Raw genomic sequence first — 17,094 nt, forward strand, 5'->3', positions numbered from 1 at the left:
AGTACATTGCATCATTGAGCCCCACTAACATCCCAGGACTTTTAATAAATAGCATGAAACATGACATCTCTGGTACACTTGAACCACTTTTCAACTGGAGCCTGCAATCAGATTTTGTGGTTAAGAAATGGAAGATCGTTACAGTCATCCCCCTGCACAAAGGAGGTCCAGCCACCGATCTGGGTAGCTACAGGCCCATAAATCTGTTTAGCTTCATTTATAAAATGGCAAATATCATCATAGATATGATAAATGAGGGCACAGGCAACCTGCCAATCCTGTACACATCACAGTTTGGCTTTGTTAAAAGAAGGTCATGCCTATTAAATCTGGTGGACTTCTTTGAGAGAGTCACCAAAGCAATGACTGAGGGCAAGACACACAGCTTTTCTTGACTTCACCAAGGCTTTTGATACAATACCCCACAAAGACATTATAGACAAGCTCACTGAATCCTTTTATTACCCACTGGATAGCCAGCTGGCTCACTGATAGGACCCAAGAGGTCAAAACAGATGAGGCCACCTCCACCAAGAGGCCAGTCACAAATGGAGTACCCCAGGGCTTGGTACTGGACCCACTCTTTTTGGCATTTATTTCTCTGAAGTGTAAGCAAACACTAAATGTTTATGGCTGAATAAGTTTGCAGAAGATTGCAAGCTGGGGGTTATCATTGACTCACCTGTAGACACTAGCATTCTTGAAAAAGGTCTATTTCTCACTAACAAATGGCACCAAAGCCATGGCTTTAAGCTCAATGCTGAGAAATGCATAATTGCACCATTTGGGAAGTCAATCATCCCTGCTAATTACCATGTTGATAATACACCCCTAAGATTTGACCCATTGGTCAGAGATCTAAGTATGCATGTAGACAGTAGCCTTACCTTCCACCCCCGTGTGGCCACAGTGGTGAGGAAATCCTTTTATGTTGCACAACATATAAATAAGGGCATGACATCTAGGTCTAAAGAGGTCATTATCCCACTGCACTCTACCCTTATCAAACCAATCATAGAGTACAATGCTCATTTCAGTATGTACCTGGCCAGGCATATGGAGCAACTAGAGCAACCTCAGAGGATCCTTATAAAAAGAATACAAGGCATAACAAATCTGCCTTACACAGAGCGCCTTAAAGCCCTACCCCTCCATTCAGTCTCCTATAGATTGCTGAGGGGTGATCTATGTCTGGTTTACAAGGCATCTGCAAACCCCACACTTATCAATCTTTTGCATATTTGTAAGTCAAACAGCACTAGAAATACAAGGTCTAGGGACCTGGATCATGGAGAGACAGATATATGTCCAACAGACAGTCCCTCCTATGGAACAAGCTTCCCATGCATGTGAACCTGAGTTAATCTATTACCCAATTTAAGTGTATACTAGACCATTGGATGAGGAATAGGACATGTACACAGGTCCTGGCAGCCATGTCCCTTATGAACAGAGGTCACTTATAACGCCTGGCCCTCAATGTCCTATTTGGATACAGGACATTGTTATTCTTTTGGGAAAACTTGGCTAGGCTTAGAAAAGCCTACCAGGTCATTAGCCTAGTAACAATCTATGAAGCTATAAAAAAGCAAGGTAAGTGCAGCAGCCATGAGGGGGGAATGAAGGAAAGGATGCTTTAGGTTTAGGGGTAACTTGAAAGGTTAGGTTAAGGGTCACTGTGGTTATTCCCCCTTAGTCTTTACCATATTGGAACACCATGATTACACATATTAGCATGACAAACGCTGCCACATAATGTGTCTGCCTTATAAGTGGAGCTGTCCTCTCTTTGCATACTTTTGCTTTACACAGAATGTATTTCCCATTATTGATAGGACTGCCTGTTAAATTCCTGATATCAGACTATCTTTTCTTTTAAAAACATCATTTTCAATATTCTTATTCTTACTGTATATTCATAATGTTATAGTTCTTGAAACTGAGGTGCAATCTATCATGGATTTTCCTACGAAAAGCAACTGAAAAAAGCTGCTGGGATTTGAATAAAAAGGTGGTTTTCTTAGAGACCCATATCCTTATTATAGTTTGATATGTGTGTATATACATGTATATTGATAATATACGGATACTGTTCTGAGTAGAGCTGGTACAATAAATTGAAAATAACGTTTCTTTCTGCATTCATGTATGTGAGCTGTTCATATCACTTTTCATTCAGCAATGATTCAGATAGCTGCAGATACCTGTAAGATTTTGTAGGTATACCCTTCTGTTGATACGAAGGAAATGCATTTTGAATCTAGGCCATACACATTACCAGTAAACATGAAATTTCATCGGCAGGCATTCAGCTCCTTACCAATGTGACCTTGGTTGGATGGAGGAAGATGACGGAGTGCCTTTCTGGCTCTTCCTGACAGCCACGCCATTGTGGTATATTTGACAAATCACTCGCATTAAACTGGGGGGCACTTTCTGCAGCTTCACCGTCCCCATCCATCAATCCTGATTACTACACAAATGACAAACACAGCACAAAGCACATTTGTCAAAGCAAGTAAAAAGCAGTTGTTAGTAAGAGCCCTACCTGTCATGCTAATGTACTAAGACTTGTTGCTTTTTGTCAGCCATAAGCTTTAAACTTTTTGTAGGGAAGTTGTCATATGTTTTATTGGTGTATAAGCAATGCATCTCAAAATGCACTTTTCTATGCAAGTTTTGTGACTGGTTTCAGGCTTTTACCTGTGAAACTGCAAGGACTGTTAAAGTTGCACTGTGAAGAATGGGTTTGTTGAATGCTTACAGCTGGCTGGCATTTTCTTAAGAAATATTTCTGGCTCAAGTAATACTCAGATTTGGGTATGGAAATGTGTTATCCTAGTATCAGATGACAGAAGAATAAGATAGCTTTTCACTACTGCTTATTGTATAGGGATATTCTAACTACTGATTGAATATAGCCAGGTAACAGTACACAAATACAGCTGAGAATGGGCACAAAAACTGGACAACATGACTTCCCTTAGAGAGCTACCAGTATGGCCTGCCTGAGGAAATGACAATAAAAAATATGCCGGTTAGTTATATGATCAAATATGTACACAGATCTCAAAATCAGTTCTTTACCTGGTAAAATCTCAGAGTGTTAACTAACACCATGTGCTATTAGCTATTTTAGAATTGATTTGAATCTGTAGGATGTAAAATCCAAAACGTTTTGGCAGAGGGTTGAATTTGCTTAGCCCTATAGCTGAAAATGTGCTTATGTCTGACACTTCGCACTGGATTGCAATGTCCAAGTGCCCTTAAAGCTGACCAGCTTATCTAACGGTGACCCAAATATTTAGACAGTATATAGAGTAGCGAGTTATTTTCGTATTGTGCTGTAACTTCCCCCCTCCCAATCTGACCATCATGTGGGACCCCTTCCCTTTACAGTACTACCTGATATATAGCATTCTACCCCCTGCTTTTATTTTTGTCCTGAGTGGCAGGGTAATGAGGTATGAGGAAATTATTACCTGATAATCAGCACATGCTCTAATACAGTGATGCCCCAAACAACATATGGATAATAGGACAATATCACTCAGATAAAGGAAAAATGTCTGACGAGCAGAATATGCATCTGCACACTTACTACTCTCCTTCCTGCAATAAGCTTTTCATTTTACAATAGGATGTTTTTAATTACACTTGAGAACTACAGAACAAGGGTTAGAAGACTTTTGAAGGAGCTGTAGCATTGCTTTTGTTACTGTGAAAGATGTTTCTGAACAGCTTTGAAGGATATTTTTAATATACTACAGTTAAATATGTAACAAGCAGGCAAAATAGAATATTACATAATGATATATTTCTGGTAGGTGTGGTAAAATACCTATTTTTTTATTATGTAAGGCCAATAGACAAAATATCCTTTTCCAGGAGTGACCCAGGAATACTGTTTGATTAAATGGCAGTCTCAGAGTCACACAGTAGGCAGTTAAAGGTGGAAGAAATCAAACCATGTACCCTTGCACAAAGGAAGCAGCTGATTAACAACTCAGAGATTTAGTCTTTCGCACTAACTGCCAGATAGTTATGTTATACACCAATCATCACTGATTCAGCAAAAGGGCTGGACACAGTCTGTGTACCCTAAAAAGATAGGAAATGAACTAATCCTGAGCCTACAACCTTGTCCAGGTGCAGACGTTTTAATGGTTGCAAACACATCCTCTAAAATAAATACAAACAGAAGAATGACTGCTGTATTTTATTGGCCTATAAAATTGTGTGTTGTGCAGTCTGTAGGAATAATTACAAAGCAAATCAGAAAACTACTGTTTTATATCTCTGTGCAGAACAGCAAGGTACGTGATCTATAGTATAGGTTCATAGGTAGGCACTAGGCTATCTGCCCGAAGGCATTTATAAGCCGAGCTGGAATGTGTTGGCTTTCGCCGCCCTCTTAGATTAGTTCCCTGTGCCTCTGTCCAGCAGAGCCATGTAAGTGATCCCTGGGGAACACTTCCTGTTTCCCATCCACTCGTCAAGGTTTCTCTTGAAGAGGGTTAGCGAGGAGCTATGCCTAATGTAGATTGGAATCTTGTTCCATAGCATGGGAAGTCTCTGGGACAGGAATCTACCCCTCCTGCATGTCCTATTTATTGTTGTGGTGAGGTTTAGATCCCCTCAGCCTAGTGAGTGGGATGTCAGTGTGCCTGATTATAGAGTCATCTATTACTAGTGTGTTGGCTATGTTATTTTGCCTTAAGGGCTGTGATTGTGTGGCACACTGGTTTTGTGAAGTATGTGTTTCATGGTTTGTGTTGGGGGGTGGAGGTTGCTTGGATGTCTGCTTTGGAGGTCTCATTTGCTTTTGCAGATTTTTATTTAGAGCCTCCGAGTAGGAGCAGAGAGACAAAAGAGAGACTTTGGAGTGATTAAGTATCATTCTTCTGCATTTTCTTGCTGCCTTTAGCTAATTCCATGTCCCACTCACTAGGCTGAATAACGAGAAGGTTACTGTTAGCTGCCTGTTGGGTGCCAGGATCTGCCACATAACACAAGCACTCAGGTCACTCCAGAACAAGTACAAATATGACTCTGTCATTGTCCATGTTGGTGTGAATGACCTGAGCCGTACCTCCCTGGACTACATGAAAAGAGACATGGAAGATCTCTCTGATCTTATAGCCCAGGCTGGTATGAACATGACCCTGAGTAGCATCCTGCCCTCACCAAGAATGATTCCACAGTATAAAGAAAAAATTATCAATTTCAACAATTGGCTAAGTTTCTGATGTCATTTAAAGGGGATCCAGTGTCTGTCCGCATGGGATGACATGCTCGACAAGCTACACTGCTTCGCTAGAGACGGCTTGCACCTGTCACCCTTAGGCTTTAGAATACTGGCCAAGGCTTTTGCCACCCCCATAGTGCTTTTTTTAGGCTATTCTGAAAAGACAAACCCACCGCCATAAATAGCACAAATAACAAAAAACTGAGGGTGATCCTACTCAATGCCAGAAGTCTAAACCTCAAAATGCATGCACTCGAGGCACTCATCCATATGGAGAAAATTGATATATGTGCAGTAACAGAAACCTGGTTTAAGGCTCCAGAGAGCACCCCAGCACTACCAGGCTACAACTCATACCATACATTTCGGCCACAGAACCCAGACTGAAATACAAAAGGCGGGGGCGTATCCATATTCATCAATGATACCCACACCTCCAGGTTAGTGGCACAGCATGATGCTTCAGAGATCATCCACATGCAACTAACAACGGGCAAAACTGCAATTCAAATTGTAGTTTGCTACAGATCACCCCCCATGTCCCAGGACCCCTATTCCACATTTCTGGAAACACTGGGAAATATAAAGGTCCTACCAATTACCCAAAAATTAATTGGGAGAACTACTCAAGTACTAACTCCCTTGCCCAACATTTCCTAGAATTTATAAACTCAAACGCCCTGGATCAACTGGTCAACACTCCCACCAGAAGTGACAACATATTGGACCTGGTCATCGCCAACATGGGCCAACCCCTCACTTGTTAGATCTGACCATAAACAAATCACTTTGGATATCCACATTCCACCCACACCCCCAGACAAGGAAACCACTGTGAAAAACTTTTCAAAAGCAAACTTCATGTTACTTAAGACCGAGGTGGAAAGTTTCAAAGCCCCCATGCTAAAGGATAACATTGTCCAAGCTGCAAAATCCTTTACTAATGCATTCTACGGGCACCTACAAGAATGCATGGATTGTGCTATCCCAAGCAAAATCAAGACTCACTCCTCCAAGAAAAGGAAACCAGTCTGGTGGACTCCTGCCATAAACAAGCTATACAATAGAAGGAGGAAACTAGTACAGAAAAGAATAAAATCCCAAGAAGGGAAGACATCCTTGATCAGAATCCGCAAGAAAGTGCAATCCCTCATAAAATCATCCAAGGAGAGTTTCGAAAGAAACATTGCCAAGTACTCCAAAGATAACCACAAGGTGTTCTTTAGCTATGTCAAGAATCTAAGTGGCAATGCTCAGATCTGCTCGGAGTTAGTGCAGAATGGTACAAAATACACTGAACCGACCGATATTGCCAACATCCTGGCAGACAGGTTCAGCGCAAATTTCACCCCCCTCCCACCCCCAAAAGGGCCCATAACCATACCAGAAGAATGTAGAGCTCCTGAAATCAGAGGCATTCAGGTTAAAACAGACCTCCCCAAAGCCAAAAACACAGCATCAATGGGACCAGACAGAGTCCCAGGCCACGTCCTACATGAGGTCATAGACGAACAAACCCCTCACCTAAACACACTGTTCAAACTCAGCCTCTCCACAGGTTACGTACCCATAGAGTGGCGCACAGCAACGGTTATTCTGCTGCACAAAGGTGGAGCCAAAACAGACCCCAGGAACTATCGCCCTATAAGCCTGACTAGCATGGTCTGCAAGGCTATGAAGTGCATCATCATGGAAGTCATTAACAGGGACATTGGGAACATCCAAACACTGGACCCTACCCAGTTTGGCTTTGTTAAGGGCAGATCATGCCTCCTAAACCTGGTGGACTTCTTTGAGACAGTTACCAAGGCTATAGACGAGGGAAAGGTAGTACACACAGCCTACCTAGACCTCGCAAAGGCCTTTGACACCATTCCCCATTGTGGTATTATAGATAAGCTCACCAGCCTGAACATAAAACCCTACATCACAAGATGGGTTGACAACTGGCTCATGGACAGAACGCACATGGTAAGAGTTACAGGAGTGAGGTCTGACTCTAAAATGGTTGCAAGTGGCATTCCCAGGGCTCAGTCCTAGGACCCCTCCTGTTCGGCATATACTTCTCAGAGGTACAGGCAAGCCCAGGAGGACTATGGCTGACCAAGTTCGCAGACAACTGCAAACTAGTGGCTATAATTGACTCTCCAGCTGACACAGATATCCTCCAAAAGGATTTCACTGAGATGGATACCTGGTGTCAAAATCATGACCGTAAGCTAAATGCCAAAAAGTGCATAGTCATCCCCTTTGGAAAAAACAAAGTACCCACAAACTACCACATAGGTAGTCCCCTAAATACAGAAGACGTAATAAGGGATCTGGGGACTCACGTAGACAGTAAACTCTCCTTTGATATTCACATTGCCAAAGTGGTTAGAAAATCCTTCTATGTGGCACACTTTATCACAAAAGGGTTTGCATCCAGATCAAAAGAGGTCATTGTGCCCCTCTTCTCATCGCTCATCAGACCCATTATAGTGTACAATGCCCCATTTAGGATGTATCTTACAAGACACCTGCAACAGCTGGAAAGACCACAGAAGTACTTCACCAAGAGAATCACTGGCCTCAAACAGATGCCCTATGCAGCTCGACTGAAGAAACTCCAGCTGTACTCGGTTGCATACCGCCTACTCAGAATGATCTCTGCCTGACATACAAGGCCATGTCCAAACCAGAACTGATCGACATGCTCCACCTAAAGAAAAGCTTATCCCCTCGAGCCACATGCTCTAGGGATCTACACCTCACCACAACAAATAGGACGTGCTGGAGGGATAGATTCCTGTCACAAAGACTTCCCATGCTTTGAAACAAGATTCCAATCTACATTAGGCAGATCTCCTCGCTAACACTCTTCAAGAGAAACCTTGACGAGTGGATGGGAAACAGAAAGTTTACCCCGGGGATTACTTCAGTGGCTCTGCTGGACAGAGGCATAGGGAACTAATCTAAGGGGGCAGTGAAAGCCAACACAGCCTTCGGGCAGATAGCCTTGTACCTACCTATGAACCTATGAACCTAGAACTCTGCAGGGCACCAGGCAGGAGCTTGCTGAGATGTATACTAGCGCAAAAACCTTGCAAATGTAGGTTTCATAGCAGGAAATTGAAAGAGATAGAAATTAGCCCAAAATGGCCAATAAACTACTAATTTCTGGGCTGAAACCACTCCTCCAGGGACAGATAGGCTGCTCAAAGCTGCCTCTCTCACAGTGAACAGAGAAACTACCTTCTATCCAAGTAAGGTATGGAGAAACACAGAAACTTGTAACACAGCCCTGAATTCAGCACTAAACTGAAAACTGGACTATACTAGCTTAGAAAGGCGGGAAAATAAGTATTTTTTATTTTTTGTTTTCAGGAAATAAAGCAGATACAATCGAAAAAACACTTTAAATGCACAGAAATGGTTATCACACTTGAGTGTGTAGCCTACAACAGTTAAACAGGTATTTTAAACACAAAAACGACTTTGTTAAACTGCAGACAATAAAATAAGTACAATTTGTAGCTGAAACAAGCTTTTTAAATCACAGAAACTCTAGAAAATTTGGCATTTTAGGTGGAATTAGCTAAAGCAGCAAGAAAATGCAGAAAAATGATACATAATCACTCCAAAGTCTCTCTTTTGTCTCTCTGCTGCTGTAGAACTTTACAGGGCACCTGGCAAGAGCTTGCTGAGCTGTATACTAGTGCAAAAACCTCGCAAATGCGGGTTTTATAGCAGGCAAATGAAAGAGATAGAAATTATCCCAAAATGGCCAATAAACTACTAATTTCTGGGCTGAAACAACTCCTTCAGGGACAGCTAGGCAGCTCAAAGCTCCCTCTCTCACAGTGAAAAGAGAAACTTCCTTCTATCCAGTTAAGGTATGGGCAAACACAGAAACTTTAAAACATAGCCCTGAATTCAGCACTAACCTGAAAACTGGACTATACTAGCTTAGAAAGTCAGGAAAAAAAGTATTTATTTTTATTTTGTTTTGTATTTTTTCAGAAAATAAAGCAGATACAATAAAAAAAAACACTTTAAATGCACAGAAATGGCTATCACACTTGAGTGTATAGCCTACAACAGTTAAAAAGGTATTTTAAACACAAAAACAACTTTGTTAAAGTGCAGGCAGTAAAATAAGTACAATATGTAGCTGAAACAAGCTTTTTAAATCACAGAAACTCTAGAAAATTAACGTTTTAGGTGGAATTAGCTAAAGGTAGCAAGAAAATTCAGATAAATGATACTTAATCACTCCAAAGTCTCTCTTTTGTCTCTCTGCTGCTGTAGAACTTTGCAGGGCAACAGGCAGGAGTTTTCTGAGCTGTATACTAGCGCAAAAACCTTGCAAATGCAGGTTTTATAGCAGGCAAATGAAAGAGATAGAAATTAGCCCAAAATGGCCAATAAACTACTAATTTCTGTGCTGAAACAACTCCTCTAGGGACAGATAGGCTGCTCAAAGCTACCTCTCTCACAGTGAACAGAGAAACTTCCTTCTATCCAAGTAAGGTATGGGCAAACACAGAAACTTGTAACATAGCCCTGAATTCAGCACTAACCTGAAAACTGGACTATACTAGCTTAGAATGGCGGGAACACAAGTATTTTTTGTTTGTTTTTTTTTTTCAGAAAATAAAGCAGATACAATCAAAAAACACTTTAAATGCACAGAAATGGCTATCACACTTGAGTGTATAGCCTACAACAGTTAAACAGGTAATTTAAACACAAAAACAACTTTGTTAAAGTGCAGGCAGTAAAATAAGTACAATATGTAGCTGAGACAAGCTTTTTAAATCACAGAAACTCTAGAAAATCAGTGTTTTAGGTGGAATTAGCTAAAGGCAGCAAGAAAATGCAGAAAAATGATACTTAATCCCTTCAAAGTCTCTCTTTTGTCTCTCTGCTGCTGTAAAACTTTGCAGGGCACCAGGCAGGAGCTTGCTGAGCTGCATACAAACACAAAAACCTTGCAAATACGGGTTTTATAGCAGGGAAATTAAAGAGATAGAAATTAGCCAAAAATGGCCAATAAACTACTAATTTCTGGGCTGAAACCACTCTTCCAGGGACAGATAGGCTGCTCAAAGCTCCCTCTCTCATAGTTAACAGTGAAATTTCCTTCTATCCAAGTAAGGTATGGCAAACACAGAAACTTGTAACACAGCCCCAGAATTCAGCACGAACCTGAAAACTGGACTATACTAGCTTAGAAAGGCGGGAAAACAAGTATTTTTTTTTGTTTTTTTCAGAAAATAGTATCAATTTGTAATGAGCAAACATACCATGCATCTCTATGATTATCTGTGTATACTGCATACACAAAATATCTTAATGTACACATGCCAGCCTGATATGAACATGGATAAATACATAGGAATACCAGAATTGGCCTGTAAGTAACATATGTAACCATGAAAGTGAAGGACACTGCACCCATCAGGTGCTTTTCTTACCTGTAAAAATAAATATAGCAGTAGCATTATTCCAGTCCAGCAGTTGGCTGATAGGTGTCATCAATTGGTTTAGAGATTCCTAATGCAAGTAAACATGGGAAAATGGAAACAACGGTCTGGGTCACATTTAATCAGTCTGAATCTGTACTGGAATTAAGCACTGTTTATCATTTTACCATGTTAACGGCAGTCACAGGCTACCTGCATACATGAGAGTGATAAGCTCTAATTCTACTTGCCCCTGCTCCCAAACCATTTCAAGGTAATTAATACATCTTCACAAACTTGACTCCATGACAGAAATCCAATTGACTTTTTTGACTGTCCCTTATATTTGCATTAAGAAAAGAGTGGCATTTCCAATAGAATTAAAAACTTAATTACTGAAAAAGACCTCTTTTGCACAGATGCTTCAGATTTCTGTACCTCCTGACAAAGAAGGCTGTCACCATCACACCCTTAGCTACTTATCCCCTTGTCATGGAGTACCATCACCAGCACACCCCTGCTACTTACCCCCTGACACAGAGTATCATCACCAACACACCCTGGCTACTTACGCCCTGACACAGAGGAGCGTCACCAACACACCCCTACTTATCCCTTGATATAGAGGACTTTTAGTATCACATCCCTTCTACTTATATCTGTTGTATCTTGGAGTTAAGAGAAATACATGAAATACTACAACCATGATAAGTGCAAATCATATGAAATGAATATTAGTAACTGCACATTAAAGTGCTTATTCTGTTTCTCTTCAGGGATGCACATTGCACATATATTTAAATGTCAGTGTATTACTGTAATGTGTTATTATTTATATTTACTATTCCTGAAGCATGCTGTCTATTTATAGTATGCTTGGCCTGTGCATCATCAGGGATGCATATTATATATACACTCAAACATATCTTTTTATATGCATTTCAGGAATGCAGATTTTACATATATAGAACTGTTAGTGTACTACTCTATTGATGGAATCCATTATTATTTCTCTTCATTTATGTCTGTAATCCTGGTTCCAGATGTATCAGTGTTCTACCTCTATCCACAGATAAATGGCTGTGTCCTATCTAAGCCTAGCACCTTGATACAATGTGTATACTGTAGCATGTCATTACTGTAAGCCTCCAGAATGACATTACCTGAAAATTTGCTTATTTTACTGTAGGGTTATGGCAGTACAAGTTACATAAATAATTTTGTACATGTAACAAATGAAATGCTATCAGACAAAATGCTCTTTCTCTTAATAAATCACAAGTATTTCCAACCAGTTTTCTAAGCAGGATAATGCGTGTTCCAGAATAGTAGGATATTCTTAACAAATCTCCTAGATTTAACAAACAGTGGTAGACTCAAAAACAGCAATGATAGTCACGTTACTGAGATAAAAGCAAAAACACAGTAAAAACTTCCTGTCATTATCTCTTTTTTTATGTTGAACTGGTCAATGTGAAAAAAAAAATATATATATTTTGCTAATAGACACTGGTATTTAAACTGTCAGCTTGATGATTCGTCTCAGCAGGTATTTATCCTGCTGGCACGTGATTTGAGACCAGATAAAGCAGAAAATTAATTCAGTGCTTTGTAATACATATATATCTATATATATATATATATATATATATACATATATATACATATATATATATATATATATATATATATATATATATATATATATATATATATATATAGTACTTACGTATTATCGCAACCAGATTTCCGCACTGCCATAATTCGGTATGTGTGTGCAGAAACAGGTTGCTTCAGCTAAGAAGGGATCGGTAAGGAAGAAAACATTACTCTGTCACTGCGGGTATGATCCAGGAAGAGGAGAGAGGGGACGAATTTGTACCTCTTTGCTCCTGTAACTCCACAGTGAAGCTTCGCTTTGCAGTACCTGCATTTCAAAGGACAATATCAGCTACTGGAAAAGTGAATCATCAAATACACCCCGCGATGGTAGGAGACTGTAAATCTCTCAAGTTCAGGGATTGCTGCCTTTCTTAAGTTAGGCAAACTGCTGATTTACATAAACTGCAGTGAATGCTTTCACTTCTGGTGGTAACAAAGTGTCGCCATTTGTGAAGCACTGGACATAGCTTAGAAATAAAGACCGAAACTCAGAATCACCTCTTTATTACAGGTACTAAGTGCACTTCCAAATATGTGTTACCGCTGGACAGTGCTCTTCTTACTGTACTTTGTGGATGGTAGCAGCTTTTTTATTTTCACCTGAATATAGCTTTCTAAATTACCTCCCCCTCCCAAAAAAAAGGGAGCAAAACCATCACTACTGTGTGTGTGTTTGCCTTCTCTGAGGGATTCATTCCAGACATACAAAACAAATCCATTCGTCAGAACGGCATCAGGCATGACATTTCAAGTGTGCATCTGTAATGCACGCTGAAAACAGGAAGAGGGTTTTCTCAAATGTTTTGCCTTCCTGAAAGTAATTCAAAGTTAGTCCATAGCCAAACTGACTCACAGCACCACCTTACAGTGTTTCGTGGTCTTGTTTGTGCGGAAGTATGCGAAGGTCGCAACCGCAAAAATCTGACTGCGATAATACGTAAGTACCATATAGATATATATATATATATATATATATATATATATATATATATATATATATATATATATATATATATTTCTATATAGAAACACAGCCATGCAAGGGTGCTTTCTTAATATCTGCATTAGTACATTAGCAGTTATTCGGAAAATATGGAATGTGTATCCAAATACAGCTTTTAATAGCACTTAGAACTTATGTAGAACTCAAGGCAAGGAACATTCCATTAAGAAAGACTAGACTGTACATTCATATAAGTAATGCACTTAGGAATACAGTCATGATTGGGAGATCTCTGGTGAGCTGCAACAGCATTTAATTTGGAACTAATGCTCTTCACAATTACCTAGGTATACACATTTGTCAGTAATATGTATACAGACTGCAGATGTAGTTACCAGACCATTATGAGCTATTGCACTAAGCTGGTGTGCAGATAGCAGTCCAAGATGAGCATAACAGTCATATATGTGTAATGGTATCATCCCACAATGGTCATATGCAACAGGTAGTTATACAGATTATTTTTGGCATTTAGAAATAAAATATATGTATGTAATAAGTATGCTGATATCAGTTTGTAGTGATTATATGCAAACATTTACGTGCAGATAGTCCATAATGGGCAAGCACAATATGAATACATAAATTGTTCTATAATAGGCATTAACAAGCACATGAGCTTACAGGTATCAGTCTGTAAGCAAGTATACCAATATCAGTCATAACTGATCACAAGCAAGATATAGGTGTAAAGGTATCAGTCCACATATGTGTGTGTGTGTGTGTGTGTGTGTGTGTGTGTGTGTGTGTGTGTGTGTGTGTGTGTGTGTGTGTGTGTGTGTGTGTGTGTGTGTGTGTGTGTGTGTGTGTGTGTGTGTGTGTGTGTGTGTGTGTGTGTGTGTGTGTGCGTGTGTGTGTGTGACAGCTATCAGACTGCCATGACCTTACTTAGTTAGGAGTACAGATTTCATTCAGTAGTGAGAAAAAGCAAGCACGTTGGAGAAGAAGTTTCAGTGAGTAATGTGCATGTAAGTATGCAGATATTTTGTAATGTGCATAAGCATGAAAGTGCATATAATTATCTGTTTGTAATAAGTTTAAACAGCATGCTGGTGTTCAAGTCTGTAATAAGCACAGGCAAGCATGTAAAGGTGCATATATTAGTCCACAATTTGGTACCTTCCAAAAACTAAAAAAAACACTCAACATCACTACCTTTCATGGCACACCAATGGAATCAACCGACTCCTGCAAATACCTTGACTTATGCAAGACTAATCACTAACATTCCATACCCATACTGAGAAGCTGAGAGCAAAACTTAACTCACTTCTTTTCATAGCTAGGAAAATCTCATTCTACCTATCCAAACCAGCTAGGACAGGAGAAGGCAAAGGAGTCCTCCTGATCCAACTTGAATTTGGATACCTTTAACAGCCACAGCCTCTAAGGAAAAACGTCTCCACACTTTAGACTATCTAAAACAAAACCAGTTCCTTCTTCATTACCTCACCATCTCATTAGCACCACTGTCTCGCTATCAAAAAAATGCCAGATATCTCCCAGTGCAATACAGAGCAGACCTCCTAGGCTCGCATACCTTCAAACGTCTCCAGCCTAACTCATTCCCACCACAAACTGCCATACTTTATAGCAAACACATACACTATAACCTCAGATGCCTCTCCCAAACAACACCCTCAACTCCAATCCCTAAAAAAATGCTACACCAACCACACTTTTTCTATCCTTGAACAAAAATTTCCCCCCTCCCCACCTAACAGAACTATAGTACCCACTTCTGTATCTTCAGAGCTGAACTTAAGATTCCTAGACATCACACTTCCCAACCTGCAGACACTGGAAATGGGAACAAATGCTTTTGAAAGGTAGGAACATCCATTTAAAAATGTGGACATCTTATTAGCATAAAATTTGAATAACAAATAGCACAAAACTCTTCCCTTCTAATAGCAGTGTGAGCTATCTACTCAGAAACACCTGTTCAAAATGGAAGAATATAAGCACATTATCAAAGGGACAGTGTAAACTCTAGAGACTTTAATCAAATATGTTGCAAACTTCTACCACACAATTTGAGGCACAGAGACATATACATCCTGGCACACACAGTAATTTTGTTTAGCATTAAGTATCCTGTAGAAGGTTTAGCATGGAATGTTAGATCAAGCAGTATAAGGGACTTGATAGTTATATTATCCATTGATTTGCTTAAACCACTAAATTTATATAATCAGGCTTACTGTCTGTATGATTGTTTTTCAGAAAGGGCTGTATCTTTTATTGTTCTGTCATGATTGGGACAAAAGTAGAAAAAGATTAATGTACAGTCCTATAAGGTAAATTGGTTAACTTATCTCATGAAAGAGTAATTGAAATACATAACAAATCTTCTAGCAAGATGAAAAATATCAATATCTTTCAAGATACTCATAGACCAAATAGACACATGGGCATACAAAAATGCTGTCAACAGATGATTTGGTGGACAACCAATGCCTCTCTGGCTGTTAATCTGCATAGCTATATATATGTATAGCTTAGGAGACTATTGACCTTGTAATGTTAGGAGGTTGCACTGCCACATGAAAAAATGCTATTGGTAGCAAAGTACATATTGATTACCAAGTCTTTTGAAAATGTGTGTGTGCGTGTGTGTGTGTGTGTGTGTGTGTGTGTGTGTGTGTGTGTGTGTGTGTGTGTGTGTGTGTGTGTGAGTGAGCAGGGCCTGCCTTAGCTGAAATGGCACCCTAGGAAAAGTAGTGCTCTGGCACCCCTTAAGCCTCACCCACACCATACTCATGAAACATCCCTATGAGCCACACCCACAGGAAGGTCACTCCCCAAGAAATCAACTCCAGTCATTTCCTTCAATTATTTAAATGTATAGGAAGAAAAGATACCTCGACACACTTATTAGCTAAGCTGTTACACAAACTGATTAAGGCCTCTAGGTGCAAATGAGTTAAGTAACTACCTTTGCGTATGCATTTCCTACTTTAAATGCCAGAGCTGGATCATGTCAAATAGGGCTCTAGGCAGAGTAATAGATTGGGCCTCCCAAGAGCAGTCCATCCTGCAGCAACCTCCTACCCCCCACCAGCAGCAGCCCCCTCCCCAGTCATTCCAGTATTCCATTACTTGGCTGTTTCTTACCAGTTACCATAAACACTGTTCAAATCTATCAGTGTGCATACTGTTTTCTTATTTACTTCTATAATGATTACAGATATTGAAATAAAATAGCACATACACAGATAGCCATTTGCTAAACAAACACAGTCTAGTAATGAAAACAGACTTAGGATGAGCAGTAAACTTCTTTGCCCTTGAAACAGCATTAAAACCCACATTCTAAGAAAATGCATCTGGCCAGTGGAGGATCAAGTTTACCTTTGAGCCATTTTCAAACCATTAACATAGGCTCCTTGCACACATTTTTAGGGTCATTTATACATGTATGTGTTCTTTGATTCACATTCCTGATTGTACTAAATTATATTCCTTGTATAATGCAGCACCACTTGTTAGAATGTGTTTTAAATTTGTAGTTTTAAACATTCTTTTCATAAGCAATAAAACAAAATGTATGTACCAATAATGACAAAACTACCAATTTCAGAAAATTTCAACCATAAAAGGGCACTCAGACATCTGTTATTACAATTTACCAATATCACTCAATGCGCACAATCTCTGCAGAAGTAAAATCTGAATAATTCCTCACTAAAGAAATCTGTAACTAATCAAGAGCTTGCTACTAGCAAACAACT

The 17,094-nt window shown here is 39.7% G+C and overlaps 1 protein-coding gene across 4 annotated transcripts in view; it reads left to right on the forward strand.

The window, feature by feature from the left end:
* TENM2 (teneurin transmembrane protein 2) overlaps positions 1-17,094 on the forward strand; it is a 1,770,657-nt gene that overhangs the window by 155,814 nt on the left and 1,597,749 nt on the right. The gene's annotated exons all lie outside the window — the stretch shown is intronic.

The sequence above is a fragment of the Protopterus annectens genome, chromosome 4.part0 (assembly GCF_019279795.1).
Source record: "Protopterus annectens isolate FY-2018-M chromosome 4.part0, PAN1.0, whole genome shotgun sequence".
NCBI classification, from domain to species: domain Eukaryota; kingdom Metazoa; phylum Chordata; order Ceratodontiformes; family Protopteridae; genus Protopterus; species Protopterus annectens.